The sequence below is a fragment of the Aquila chrysaetos genome, chromosome 7, assembly GCF_900496995.4.
Source record: "Aquila chrysaetos chrysaetos chromosome 7, bAquChr1.4, whole genome shotgun sequence".
NCBI lineage: Eukaryota > Metazoa > Chordata > Aves > Accipitriformes > Accipitridae > Aquila > Aquila chrysaetos.
The window spans coordinates 33,783,247-33,796,464 of NC_044010.1; the positions used below are offsets into that span (position 1 = coordinate 33,783,247).

A 13,218-nucleotide genomic window follows, 5' to 3' on the forward strand; every position below is an offset into this window, starting at 1 on the left:
TCTAGGAAGCGTGCCTGGGGCTTGAAAAGGGGTAGTGAGTGCTCGGGCAGGGCTCTGGCCATCCTGGGGGCTGAAGAGAGGGGCTTCCCCCACTAAGGATGTGACTCCACTAGCATTAAGCTTGCTATGGAAAACTGTGAGGACAAACAAGCAAAAGGTGAAGATCTGGATGCAAGAAATTAGAGAACTACGAGGTGGATGCTGAAAAAACCTGGGATAAATACTAGCTGAAGTGGCACAGGGGAGAGCAGCAGCCTCCCCCAGCCGCACCAGCAGTGCAGCGGCTGCTGCCCGCAGGCTGTGGGCAGCACGTGGGGGAAGCCCCGGAGAGCCCCGCCACCCCCTCCCCTCCCTCTCGCCAGCCTCTCCGGCAGCCACTCTTGCTCAGCATCATTTGGTACCCGAAAAACACATGGGGGTGGAGGGAGGAAGCCAGGCTGTATCCAGCTCGCACAAGCACCGGCCACCCGGGGAGCCACTGAGCAGGGAGGGTACCAGTAAATAATCCATGGAGAGTAGTTGGCATTGCGGCTGCCCGGCCACCCGTGCTGTCCCAGGACAGGAGATCTTTCCTCGTCTGGCCATTTCTCCTGCTGTGGTAGGGACGGGTGGGAGCCACCCGCTTGGCCGAGGTCACCTGCATTACGCCTCCAGGTACCGCCGGCACCACGTCTGCCAAGAGAAAAGTGTCAGATCCATTCAGTGGAAATGATGAGCGTTTATACTACAAATCTGTGTTTAGGGCAGCGTTAGTCATCTGCTGTGGGTGTGATTCAAGACCAAAGTTAGCTGACCAAATTCCCTATATAGTCAAGAAAGAGACCAAGAAAGATGGGGGTGTGATCCAAAGTGCCTACGTTACATGCCTGAAGTAAAACAGCATCAATACTGCCATTGTATACAGAGCGGTATTTTAGTTTCTGGCTGTACCGAATTTTCTGTGGAATCTGTAAAAGTAAAACAATCTTTTAATACTTCATCAAAGTGGTTTTCCTTTTTTCTGCCACCAGCAGGAGGTAACGCACATGTTTTGCTGGTATGCACTCACCACCAATAAACAGCACCATTTTGGCTACACTTACCAGGTGTTCTTGAACGTTTTGTGCAGAGCCAATCCAAAAAACACCCCACGAGCGGCATTTCTCTCCACCACCTCCAAAACAGGGCTGGCAAGGAATGCTGCAGGGCAGATCACAACGAGGAGTTTTTTCAAAGGCCTTGGAAATCCAATGCAAACACACAGAAGTGAAAGAAATGGAGTGAGGACAGAGAAAAAAGCACAAGAGCCCTGTAAGAGTTCAGGTCATGGTAAATTATGGGAATAAGGGAAACCCTGGGCAGTTACAGTCACTGCACAGGTGAAGGGACCAGGAGCCTGGGAGATAATAAGAGTTAGGATTAGTGAAACACAAATGACAGAATAACTGAATCAAAAATATATCTGCAGGGACATGGGTCATTTACTGCCAGCTGTCAAGGAACTGCGTAAGAAAGAGTTGCTATCTTTAGTTACCTATCGTCTGAGGAGGCAGAGAAAAAGATGCAGTGATGCAGCAGAGCTGGAAATGAGTAAACATCATAAAAAGTTCATCCATCAGGGAGGAAGGGGCAGGCCAGCCAGCCTAACACTAATATTGGCGAAATAACAAGCTATTCAATTTCTAAGCACTTCTAAGGTTATAAAAAGCACGGCCAAAACTCTGCTGCCAGTTTTCTTATCAGATTTCTGAATTCCCTTGCTTCCTCCCCCATCAATCAATTTGCCTTCACACTTTGCTTCAAATTCTGGTTCTTCTTCCCTCCACATCACCATTAAGCCCACTTCCCCCTAGCTGAAGATGCTTGCATGTTTATGTCAAACAGCTTATCAGTGACACCATGATTTTCTGTCTTTGGAATAACCAACAACATGTCTATTTCCATACACGCTTTTGTGATTCAAAGTGATGCAATCTCCCAGTTAGCATCCATCAATTGTTCTTAAACAGTTCCCTGGGACTATTTGTTGTTGGCAATTAAGTTGTGTTGGTCACATAAAATTGTGTGCCATTGTTTCCATTTCCTGACTGGAGGACAAGGCAAGTCATTTCAGTGCTAATATTAACACGTCGTGATTTTCCGCTTGCTTTTGCAAATACTTGTACCTATAGCTTTGAAATAATCATTCTTTGAACCACCGTGGCAGTACGGTTCAGTTGACCTAATGGTCATGACAGGCAGATGCAAATGGAAGGCAAGAACGGTTAAGCAAATTTCCTTAATTACATGCACAAATATGAGTGGATTTTTGTTTTAATACTGTTTACCCAGTTCTCCATCACAATTGTTAGCCTGTTTTCCTATATTTGTGTTCTCTTTCTTTGTTCAGCTTCATTTCATGGTCGTTTCCTTTTCTTCCTATATTCCTAAGATCTCCTCTATTCATTCCGCTACCTAGTGAGCCTTTCTCCTTCCTGAAATGACTTATCCTTGGCAAGCCTTAAAGCAAATGTTCTCTATTATAAACTCTGTTATTACTTGAAATCTAATCTCCTCTTCGGCAAAGTTTGTTTGGGACGGGTCTTGCTTTTCCCTTGGGATTTGTTTTGCGCACTTTTTTAGCAAAACTTTTTAACTAGTTGTGAAAGACCTCTGCCAAAAATTCTCTCTCTCTAAAATAGGACAGCAGCCACATCAGTAAAACCAAAGATTGCAAAGGAAGAAAACTGTTATTAAAAGTAACACAGCAAACCTGTCACACTGTCCATTCTTCTTTTGCATGGTTTGGAAGCAGGGCGGAAGGGATGTCTGGTGTGTAACCAAATGATCCGCGCTGCCACCTGGTTAACCTCTGCACAGTCTGGCTGGCTCTTTACAGTGGACTCGACATCTGCCTTCAGCATAGCTGCAGCAGCCATGCTGCTCTTTTGGTGCCTCATAGCCACTCATCTGATGTGTCCACACCTGCAGTCATTTTGTCCTTTTCACAGGGGCCAATCCTAAAGATAAGACGGGCAAATTTTCCTGGATATTTTCTAGAAAAATTGCAGAGGGGAATCTTAAGAGTTAAATATTACTATAGAGGAAATGTCTCTTTTTCTTAGAGGAAAAGGTGTGACTTGCAGAATGAATGCCCTTCAGATAAACACCGGTGTGATGAGCTATCAAATGCACTGCCGTTTCTTCCTGGCATGCCCCACCCCAGCAGAATTACATTTTCTGCCCATACAACAAGTGAGAGCTTGTGGCATACTCTTGTTCATTCAAATGAGACACTCTCAAAATAAACTTTACGAGGCAAGCAAACCTCTGGTGTTGTGCTATCAAAGGAGAAAGATCTGCACGCACTGGTAAAAAATTACATTGTGAAATACTTGATGTTGACACGCAGCTGAAGGAACACACATCCACCAAATGGAAGGAAATAAAAAATAAATTACCCAACAGTATTTATCTCTCTGTTCATTCAGCCATGCTCCTACCCAGTGAAACTCAATGCATATACTGTAACCAGCTCTAGTTATAGCTCCTTTCTGGATTTTAGAGCTTGGCAAGGTAGATGTATTAAAATAATAGTCTGGTTTAAGCACAGTTTTCATACCCTTACTGTCACAGTCACATTGAAATAGTGTCTGGGGATACAACATTATCTTTTCATATCTTTTATTATCTCTCATTATGGCAAACTCAGCACAGAGAAATCTATAACAGACCTAATAATAGAAATCAGGAACTTGAGACAGCAATGCAAATCCCCGATCTCAGTAATACGATAGGCACTTAGAAGATGCAAATTTGCCTTTTATTCCTTCAGGCAGGCAGGCAGGCGGCCGATGACTAGGGAACCAGGCCAGGGCTCACAGGCCAGCACCGAAATTTCCAGTTCAACCACAGCTTCCTGCATGACCTTACGCCAGTTACTTAATTAATCCTGTAGATCTGTTTACAGTCGGTAGAAGGAGAATGCATGCTTTCCCTATCAGAGGGTGATTATGAAGGTAAAATCCCTTAACTGCTGTAAGGAATGAGAAGTTTTGAGGGCTCTGGCAACCTCTCACTGGATTTTAAACACTGATTTTGCTACTGCATCTGCAGACACAGGGTAGATCAAGAGGCTTGTGGTCAGGCAGAGCCTCCTGTTTCAGGGCACGGTCGGACACGCTGTTTTGGCCAGAGCTGCTGTGGATTTAGAGGCGACCTTACTCCCCAGCTGCTTGCCACCGTTGTCAAACCCGGGTGGTTGTGCCTATGCAGACACGGACCTTAAGGCGAGCAGCCTGTAGAGCTTTAGAGCCACAGCTTTAAAATTAACAGTTTAATGATTAGTTAAACTGTTGCGCCATCTATGTTTAGACATGTCCTGTGTTAATAATGTGCTCAATCATCCCTGAAAAGGCACAGCCAGATACCTCCCACCAAAGTTCAAGTTCTCGACCGCAGGCGTGCCTGCACTCACCACATCCCTGCAGCAAGGGGGGGGACGCCCGTGGGGCACCTTCCTCGCACTTCGGTTGTGTTCCCGTTTGGGTCGGCAAGCTTCCGAGTCTCATCGATGCTGCGATTTTCATTCGGTCGCCAGGATCAACATCAGGGAAGGTCCCTGAAGCTCCGCATCTGGCCATCTGCAAAAGAGAAACAACGCGGCTCGGTCAGTGAAGGTAAAGCTCGTAACAAAAGACCGAGGGAGCTCTGGCTGTAGCTGGCAGGAGAATCAGCTCATCATTCCTCAAAAACAAGAGACACCCAAACGTGTTATTTTCTCAAACCACTACCCTTCTCACCACTTGCTTTTTAAAGTACTGTGGTTTCACATTCCCTTTTCTAAAGTGCCAGGCACTGTGGGGTCAGGTGTCTCTATTTTGGAAGTCCAGTTCTTTTCCTTACTGCACTGTCCACTCCACAGCTGAACTACTATCACTGCGATAAAGCTCTGTAGAAGATAAAGAAATCACGGCCACAGCACCACTGTTGGCAGAGGCACACGCTGTCCTTTCAATCAGATGATGGGGGAGGGAAGGTTTTCAGTAGAAGCATTTTGGATATTTCCTGCTTAGGAAAGCTTTCCACTGGGTTTTCACCCTAAAAAAGAGGTGATTCAGGTCATGCCACCTGTCAATGCCTCATTTTAAATGTGCAGAGTCTCTCACAGGCATATACCACCCAAATGCCAAGGTAACCATTTGCAAATACAGTTGCGGCATTTGCACTCAGCAGAGTAACTCATTGTCTCAGGCAAGCAAAGCATTCTGCATACACCCAGAAGTGCTTGTAAATACCACTCATGCAACTAGCTACCATTTTGCCTTCAAATTAGCAGGCTGAGTGTGAACTTGGCTCTCTGAATACAGCGATTCTTTTGCTTTGCCTCTGATGCTGTGCCTTCAGCACTCTGCCCTTTGCCTTGTACAGTCCCCGTGCCGTGATAGCACCTCGTGGGAGTGCACAGGGAGCTCTTGCTTACAGCCATGGAAGCCACGTCCCCCTCCCTACAGCCCCACCAGTGCGTTTTTGAGAGTAGTGACAAAAATGAAAACAAAACATAAACCAAATTGGCTTCAGCGTGCTTACTGTTACAATGCGGCCTATTCATCAGTTGGCATCCAACACAGGCAGCTCTTAGAAGAGCAGATAAGGGCCAATTGAACCAGTCACCCATCACTCCCCTGCTCCAAGAAGAGCTCTCCGCTCCTCTGTCTCACTCTCCTGGCAAATCTTTGTCGTGATTCCCAGCCACTTTTGCAACCAGCTTGATCTCACTACTTCTTCCTTCTCCATTTCCCAATGGTTAGGACAGTCACGCAGGCAAAAGAACACCTTCTCCCAAATCCCAGCAGTGTCTCTGTTTCACATGCAACAGCTTCTGGATAAAATCCAGAGGAAACATTTGGGTCAGCAAAGAGATCCCTAGACAATGTGTGAGCAGAAGCCGCAATGGCTCCTGTGCAGGGCACTGCCCCACTCCTCGGGCCCCGTGAACAGTGCACACCAGGTGCCTCCAGGCTGAGGCAGAAGCTAAACAGACATTTTCAAGACCACGGCTTCAAACTTAGCCCTTAAATGGATCTGGGCTTGTCCTTGTACTTGTCTCTCAGCTTTATAGGCTGCTGCCAAAGCAATGCCCCTGCAGGTGAGAGCTCGAGTTGTATGAGGCAGATTTTCCAAGGGAGTTTCCCAGAGGTCCAAAAAGCAGTGAGATATCCAACCCTTGGTGGCTTTCAGCTATGCCCATTACTCAAACGTGGTGCATTTCAAAGCATGTTTCAAAGAAGGCTATCGTCCTGGAAAGGTACTAAGTTGTTAATTATTTGACATTGGTTGCAGGGAGCAGGGGGAGTTTGCAATCCATTAATGACTGCAGAATCACTCAGCAGCAACACATCCAAAGGAGCCTGGGAGATATATGAGCTGTTTATGAAAACTATTTTATTGTGAAAAGTGTTAAAGGCATCCTTTAAACTGCTCCTCCTTGGCAGGTTTTATTAGCAATTCATTTCTGTCACACCTGAGGTCAAGCTACTGTAGATCTTGCAGTGATTTTTTTTTAACATGTTTTTATTTAATTGGTGTCTCGAAGATTGTTTTGAATCCTGTGCATGCCCTGTGAGCAGCTGTCTGGGTTGTCTTCCAAGTTGGCCGCCACAGCAAAGCGCGCAACTTAACTGTGTTTCGCTTTGTGTGACTGCCATTACTAAAGGACCACTGCCACACACTGGCAAACTTTGAAATATGTATTTTCCTAAAGTCCCGCTGATGGTTTTTTCCATCTATCATCTCTGCTTCCCAAAGGATTTGTGTGGAAACAAAATTCCTCTCTTAACCAGATTTATCCTTCTGCCCAATTACATCGGAGATGCTGCACAATCTGCTCCACAGGTGACGTCAAGATTCATCATCACAAAAGCTGCTGGCAGGAGGAGAGGGCTGGCCATAGCATGATAAACTGAGCATTTACACACAAACACTCTTGCAACAAATCAGCAATGACCAGGAAAGTCGTAAGGAGAATGCTGCAACTGCTCTGACTTTCTGAAGGTCTCTGGATGAGCAGTTGAGGGTCTCCCATGTCCCATCAGCTTTTTAGAAAGTTCTGGTGCCATACCACAAGGACAGTTCCAGTTCAAGGGTAGCTTGCTACAGAAATCTCCCGCAGGCTTTCAGCGCTGTCTCTGCACGACCGTTCCTGGGAACATGATTAAACTTGTCTTAAAGAAGGAGACACTAACACAGGTTGGCAAGAAAAACATCACTCAGGCTTCAGGTTCAGCTTGTGCTGACACTTCTCAGGCATTACAAAAAGCCAAATCCTGCACTGATTACTGGGTCAGATGGATGGGGCCATGGTTTTTCTTCAGCATCTTAGCTCCATCATTTTGCTCTTCCTCCAGCTGGGCATTATCAGCGACACTGTAGTCTGAAACACAGACCTGAAAGGATAATTCTGTTCTCTCTTTTACTATCTTTGGCAAATGGCTTACAGTCATGATTACAGACGTTTGTTTTAATTGCTTTTGATACCCTGGGGTCTCCTGTTTACATGTGACTATTTTGCTTTATCAGTTTCCTAGCTGGACTTTTTTCTTCCCTGAAAATAATGTTCATGACCTTTCGTCTTGCTTGTAAGCATTCCTTGGAGCTGCCTGCCAGGTGCTGTGGTCTGCAGTAAAAGCTTGGGCCCATACCTAGTGCAAGTTAACAGGACTGCAACGGACATTTTGACATATTGTCACTTTGTTATGTACTTTAAAACATTTTCAGGTGTATTCCGTAGTAGCATTGGAATTATTTTTCTTCTCCTCAGGTGATCTAGTTGAGGCTGTAGCCACTTCTTTGCCCTGCTTGGGAGACACTTCACCTGATTTTTAAAAGAATTTACAAGCTACAGTGCTTATCCCTTTCTCTGCAAACACTGATCACACTGCACTGATTAGAGCGGTGCCCCATGTCTGATTAAACTGCCTCTCAGGTAGAAAACATTTTTTCTTCTGCAGCAGTACGTCAACAACTGTTCAAGGCTGTTACCAATGAAGAGGAAAGCTGATGGGAAGAACAGTTTCAGGAGTTGTTATTAATGCCCCAACAACTCCAGCCGAGCTGAGTCAAGAGGTGGAGATAGACTCCTCATCCCTGTGTCCTCCTGATTCAGTACAAGATATACCAAATAACGAATGGAATGAGCTCTTAAAAAATGCTAGGAGGTAAGGTTTCTGTTAAGCACTCCTAAAGCCTTGCAACAGTGAAAATATATTTCATTTGACTAAAAAAGCATCATTCCAGCCTTTCTTCTTGTTCCTGTTTCTCACGCCAAACCCTTGAGCTCTACTGACTTGCAACTCACCTGCCACAACTCTTTCATAAACACATCCCAAAAAACAATGCTGAGGCTGAGAGACATGGGTTTTTTTAAGCTAAATGGTCACATAACACTTTTGCCTAATAGTTGTGGTCAGTTATAGCTGCTGTGATTTCGTTGCTGTTGTTGTTACAACATTTTTGTGGCAGCAAAAGCCTTAATATAGAATCAACCCTTCAAGCATACAGATTTGCTTTTGTATATCTTGTATTGATCACCACGCCTGCTATATATATTGGCAAAGCATTTTTCCCTGCGTGCGCTGCCTGCAACCAGAGGGCTGACCAGGGTAGTTACTCTGGCAAAACTTTTACATCTAAATGATGCCGAAACCCCTCAGCTCCCATAATCACTTGGTGGAGTCAACAGAGCTCACATGCCTCTGTGGATTGGTGCTTTGGAAAACGGGAGCTGATCAGAGGCTTCTTTTCCCCTCTGACTTCAGTAATTTCAAGTGGATACTCAATATCTGCAGCATGTATAAAAGACATCCCTCCTCTGCTGAAGACTGTAATTTTTCCTGCTTGTTTTCTCCCTTTTTTTTGCAAAGGTGGAGGTGGAAAGCAGCAGGCTTATCTTTTCTGAAGTGCCTAGCCTTCAGGGTTTGTTGTACCAAGTGTCACACACTCACTACAGCCCTTTCAAAGGAGAGGCTCCTGCACACTTTTTTGCTACATCTTGTTTGTACCATGATTTCTAGGAGTTCACTCTCCTTTTGTACTGAGGGACTGTATTCCTTATTTCTTTCTAGAAGGATTTTAATTGAAAGATTTTCTTTCATTTTTCACCAGTTTGTGATAATAGGTGTCTGTGTAATAGGTTGCTCAATAATTAATTAAAGATGCATAGTCATTTAAATAGACAATATGTGGAAAGTCCATTTGTCTTAGAAATCCCTTTAACCTCAAAAGCCAAGAGATCAGTAAGCAGTTTGTCATGGAGCATCAGTGTGAGGGGACCCGATTGCCTTCGGTAGCAGACTGCATTCAGAGAGCTGGGGATGCCAATGAGAGATGTATATAAAGACCCAAAAGGCTTTGGGCCCTGAAACACTCCTAGACCAAGCCCAAGCAGCCTGATCTGTCACACAGGTCCTGGTCACAGAAACGCCTTCTTTCACATGGCATCAGTGAGTTTTCTTGGCAGCATCACTTTTATGCTCACTTGATCAACTGCACCTGCCACGGTGATGTACAGCTGAACATCCTTTTCCCAGCTCTTTTTGCTTGGTACCCTTGACGCATAGCGGGAGAGCGTAGGCACAGCTCTCTGAACAGCCGTGGGTGTCAGCTTCCCTCAATAACCATGCCACGTGGCAGGAATAATCTCCTGCTTGTCTTCACACGTGAAGAGACAATCTCCTTAGGTCCTTTGCAGTATGCACAGTACTGATACAGCCCAGCTTTCACGGGCTTGGGTTAATCGTGCAACCCTTGGTGCAAGAGCCCTCTGCTCCTGGCGTTGCCTACCTGCCCAGCTGCACAGGGTGAGATGGGAGACAGTTCCATCCTACCCAACACGTGCAGTTTTCCCATGTCCTGGGTAGCAACCTGCTTACCCTGTTCCAGCTCTTCCTTAACACCTTCACCTCTCTCCCCATTTCACTCCATTTTACTACAGGATTTCTCGCTCTGTCCTTGGAAGCATCTGAAATCACTTTTCAGAGGAAGGTGCTAGAATAAGTGTTCTGGCCTGGCACGTCCTATTCCAACATCATTATTGAACTTAGAGGTCAGTAAATCCTGCCTCACTTCCACACTCTGCCTCTGCTGTCCTCTTGCCTGCTGTGATAATTTCTAGTCCTTTTTGTAGTTTCATCCTTCTTATAGCATCCACTTTTCCTGCAAAACTCAGAAATCCTCCTCTCTGTCTGTGCAGAAGACACTAAAATGCCAAATAAAAAAATTGTTGTTATGTGCTATGCTAGGACCATCCTTGGCATTTCCTGAGGCATTTTTATGTCTGACTTTTAATTTACTATACTGAAAGCTGCTTGAAGCAGAAAGCGTATTTGCCCTCGTTTCTCACTGTCAGGGTTTAAGCCCAGCCAGCAACCACACAGCCGCTTGCTCACTCCCACCACCACCCAGTGGGATGGGGAGGAGAATCGGTGAAAAAAAGTAAAACTCGTGGGTTGAGATCAGAACGATTTAATAACTAAAAAGTAAAATAAAATTTAATACTAACAATAATAATAATAAAAATATAATAATAATAGTAATGAAAAGGAATATAACTTAACAAAAAACCCAAACACAAAAAAACCAAGAAAAAAACCCCAAGTGATGCACAATGCAATTGCTCACCACCCACTGACCGATGCCCAAGCAAGCGATCCGCCCCTCCCGGCCAACTCCCCCCAGTTCATATACTGGGCATGACGTCCTGTGGTATGGAATATCCCTTTGGCTAGTTTGGGTCAGCTGTCCTGCCCATGCTCCCTCCCAGCTTCTTGTGCACCTGCTTGCTGGCAGACCACGGGAAACTGAAAAATCCTTAACTTTGGATAAGCGCTACTTTGCAACAACTAAAACATCAGTGTGTTATCAACATTATTCTCACACTAAATCCAAAACACACTGTACCAGCTACTAGGAAGAAATTTAACTCTATCCCAGCCGAAACCAGGATACTCACCCTGGCACCCAACAAAGCACAAGCCCTTGTGTAACCATGATGGGCCGTGCGTGGTGGGAGCAGGATTTCTCACCTCCTCGTTTTGCAGCGCCTGGCACTCTGTACCCTGCTCTCCCCACGAGTACTACCCAACACGCAGATGCGAGCCTCAAACTTCATTCAAAGAGACCCCCTTTCTGTCTGAGGGAGATGGTATTTCCATAAAACTCTCCTTTGGAAGGGGCTTGTTTCTGCAGTACTTTTTAAATTTTGATGCTTTGCAACGAGATGCAGTTTCCTGTAGGGCAACGCGACCGTGAGTCCACCTTTCATCCCAATGTGCCATTGTGCAATGTTTGGAAGAGCCTCCTGCTTTTATTAGTCTGCTTTTCATAACTCATCAGCAAAAGAGAGCTCTGCATGGCCAAACTCAACAGAAAATATTCTCCTGGGGGAACAGAAGTATTCTCTGGCCTTTGTGTATATTTACAGCAGGCAGATGAAATGCATAAATTAAAAGGATAGGTAGAGGCTCTGGAGAGTTTAAGCCAGCCAGGGTACTCACTCACTATGCACATTTATTAAGTATAGGGGTTTTTTTCACAGGGAGCATTACTGTTTCACATCTGTCACAGTTGTGGTAAAATACACAGTGGCATTTGAAGGCGGTGGGACCGCTGTGAAACCCCTCACTTTGAGTGGTTCCCTGGTAGGACACCTTGGCACCGGGAGATGGCAGAGAGGAAATCCTGGAACAGACCAAGAGCTGAAAGAAAGCACAGCTAAACGTCACAAGATTTAAATGCTGTGAATAGGGAGTTTGTCTCCAAAAGAGTCACGCGGGCCTTTATCCGAAGGAGATAGGGTTGGAGGTGTGGGGTGCTTTGGGGTTTTCATCCTCTTTTGCCAGCAGAGAGCTACTTTCTGCCTACAGGTGCCCCCGATGAGCACCCCGGGCTGCAGGCTGGAGGCCGATCAATAAATAAGTAATGCCTGCCAATACCGGCGGTCGCCCCTTGCTGCGGCAGGCTGGCCAGAGCGTGCCCAGCAGCGAGGTCCCAGCGCCGGGAGCCAGCCGTGCTTCCACACACGGCCCGCGGGCGAAATGGAAACCAGACGGGAACCTCTCCAGCCCCACCGGGCTCGCCTTCCACCCGGTCTGCAATTAATTAGGACTGAAGGGGAGGTTTTGAATAACCCCTTTGTGGAACAGAATACACGCAGTCAAAACCCAGCTGACAAACACAACAAAACTGACTTCATGGTTTCTTATGAGAAAACCATTAATGGCTAGAGAAATGAAGAAACACTTTGTTCAAGTCACTGGTGTGAATGCAGCATATTCAGATTACAAAGCAGTCCTGCCCTGCTATAATAAATATCATATAGCTTTATCCACGGGTAACCAGGTATATAAAAGCCAGGAATAACACATTAGGTTTTAAGTTAGTGTACAGTACCTACTGTTACATTTTCACGGAGTTCACTCACAAAGAGTCGACAGCAGCCGATGCCTCGGACGCAGCAAGCAACGACGGGGCGGTGACCCGATCCCCGCCGCCATGGCTCTGGCTTGCCTTCAGCTCTTTGTCCGTGCCCTCCTCCTGTGTCAGCGCCCAAGGGAGAGGGGGGCTGCGCGCTAAAAGGTTTAATAAAGAAAGATCTCCTTTACCTCGGCAGCATGTCGCCTTCTTTTCCGCAGTGGCATACGTTAGAGCCTGCTGACGAACGGTGGCAGGTTGCTCAGGCAGGAAAAAGTAGGGAAAAAAGATCGTATTTGGGAAAACATTTACAGTCTCCAGACCTTAGCCAGGGTGAAATTTAATGGTGCGTGTTATGTGGCAGGTCAGAGCAAAGGCTCTAACAGGCTCCTCTCCCTGTACAGGCTGTGAAAGCGGTACTCGCCCCCTGTTTTACCACCAGCACCCAAAAGCATCTCGGAGGTGTGCGAGCCTGGCTGTTTCCCACCGCGGATGTCTCTTGCAAAGGCTTTGTGCAGAGGCTGGTTATCCTCTCCCCACGATGCTCGTGAACCCACCGCCCAGGGCCAACCATGAGACAGGGAGTGTCGCTCCATGAAGCACAGACCCAGCAGGTCCTGGTCCGGTCTCAGGTCACGTTCTCCCTCTGGGCTTTAGCACCTGAAGCCCCTGAGGTCAGGAAGCATCTTCTGTCTGCACCAACCCCTCAGCTCCATCTGGAGGCTCCCATCCTAACCTGCAGGTGAGAGACCTGGAGATAAGGCTGCAAAACTCATTGCTCTTTGAGGCCTA

The 13,218-nt window shown here is 46.3% G+C and overlaps 1 long non-coding RNA gene across 2 annotated transcripts; it reads right to left on the reverse strand.

The window, feature by feature from the left end:
• Positions 1–462: 462 nt before the first annotated feature.
• On the reverse strand, positions 463–5,777 carry LOC121233425. Of its 2 annotated transcripts, XR_005932802.1 has the most exons (5): positions 5,548–5,777; positions 4,436–4,601; positions 2,732–3,014; positions 1,083–1,179; positions 463–672 (listed from the first exon to the last, which is right to left on the reverse strand). It is a non-coding gene; the product is annotated as an uncharacterized LOC121233425 (long non-coding RNA). The 2 variants fall into 2 exon arrangements; XR_005932803.1 differs by lacking the exon at positions 1,083–1,179 and having other exon boundaries at positions 2,732–2,978.
• Positions 5,778–13,218: the final 7,441 nt, after the last annotated feature.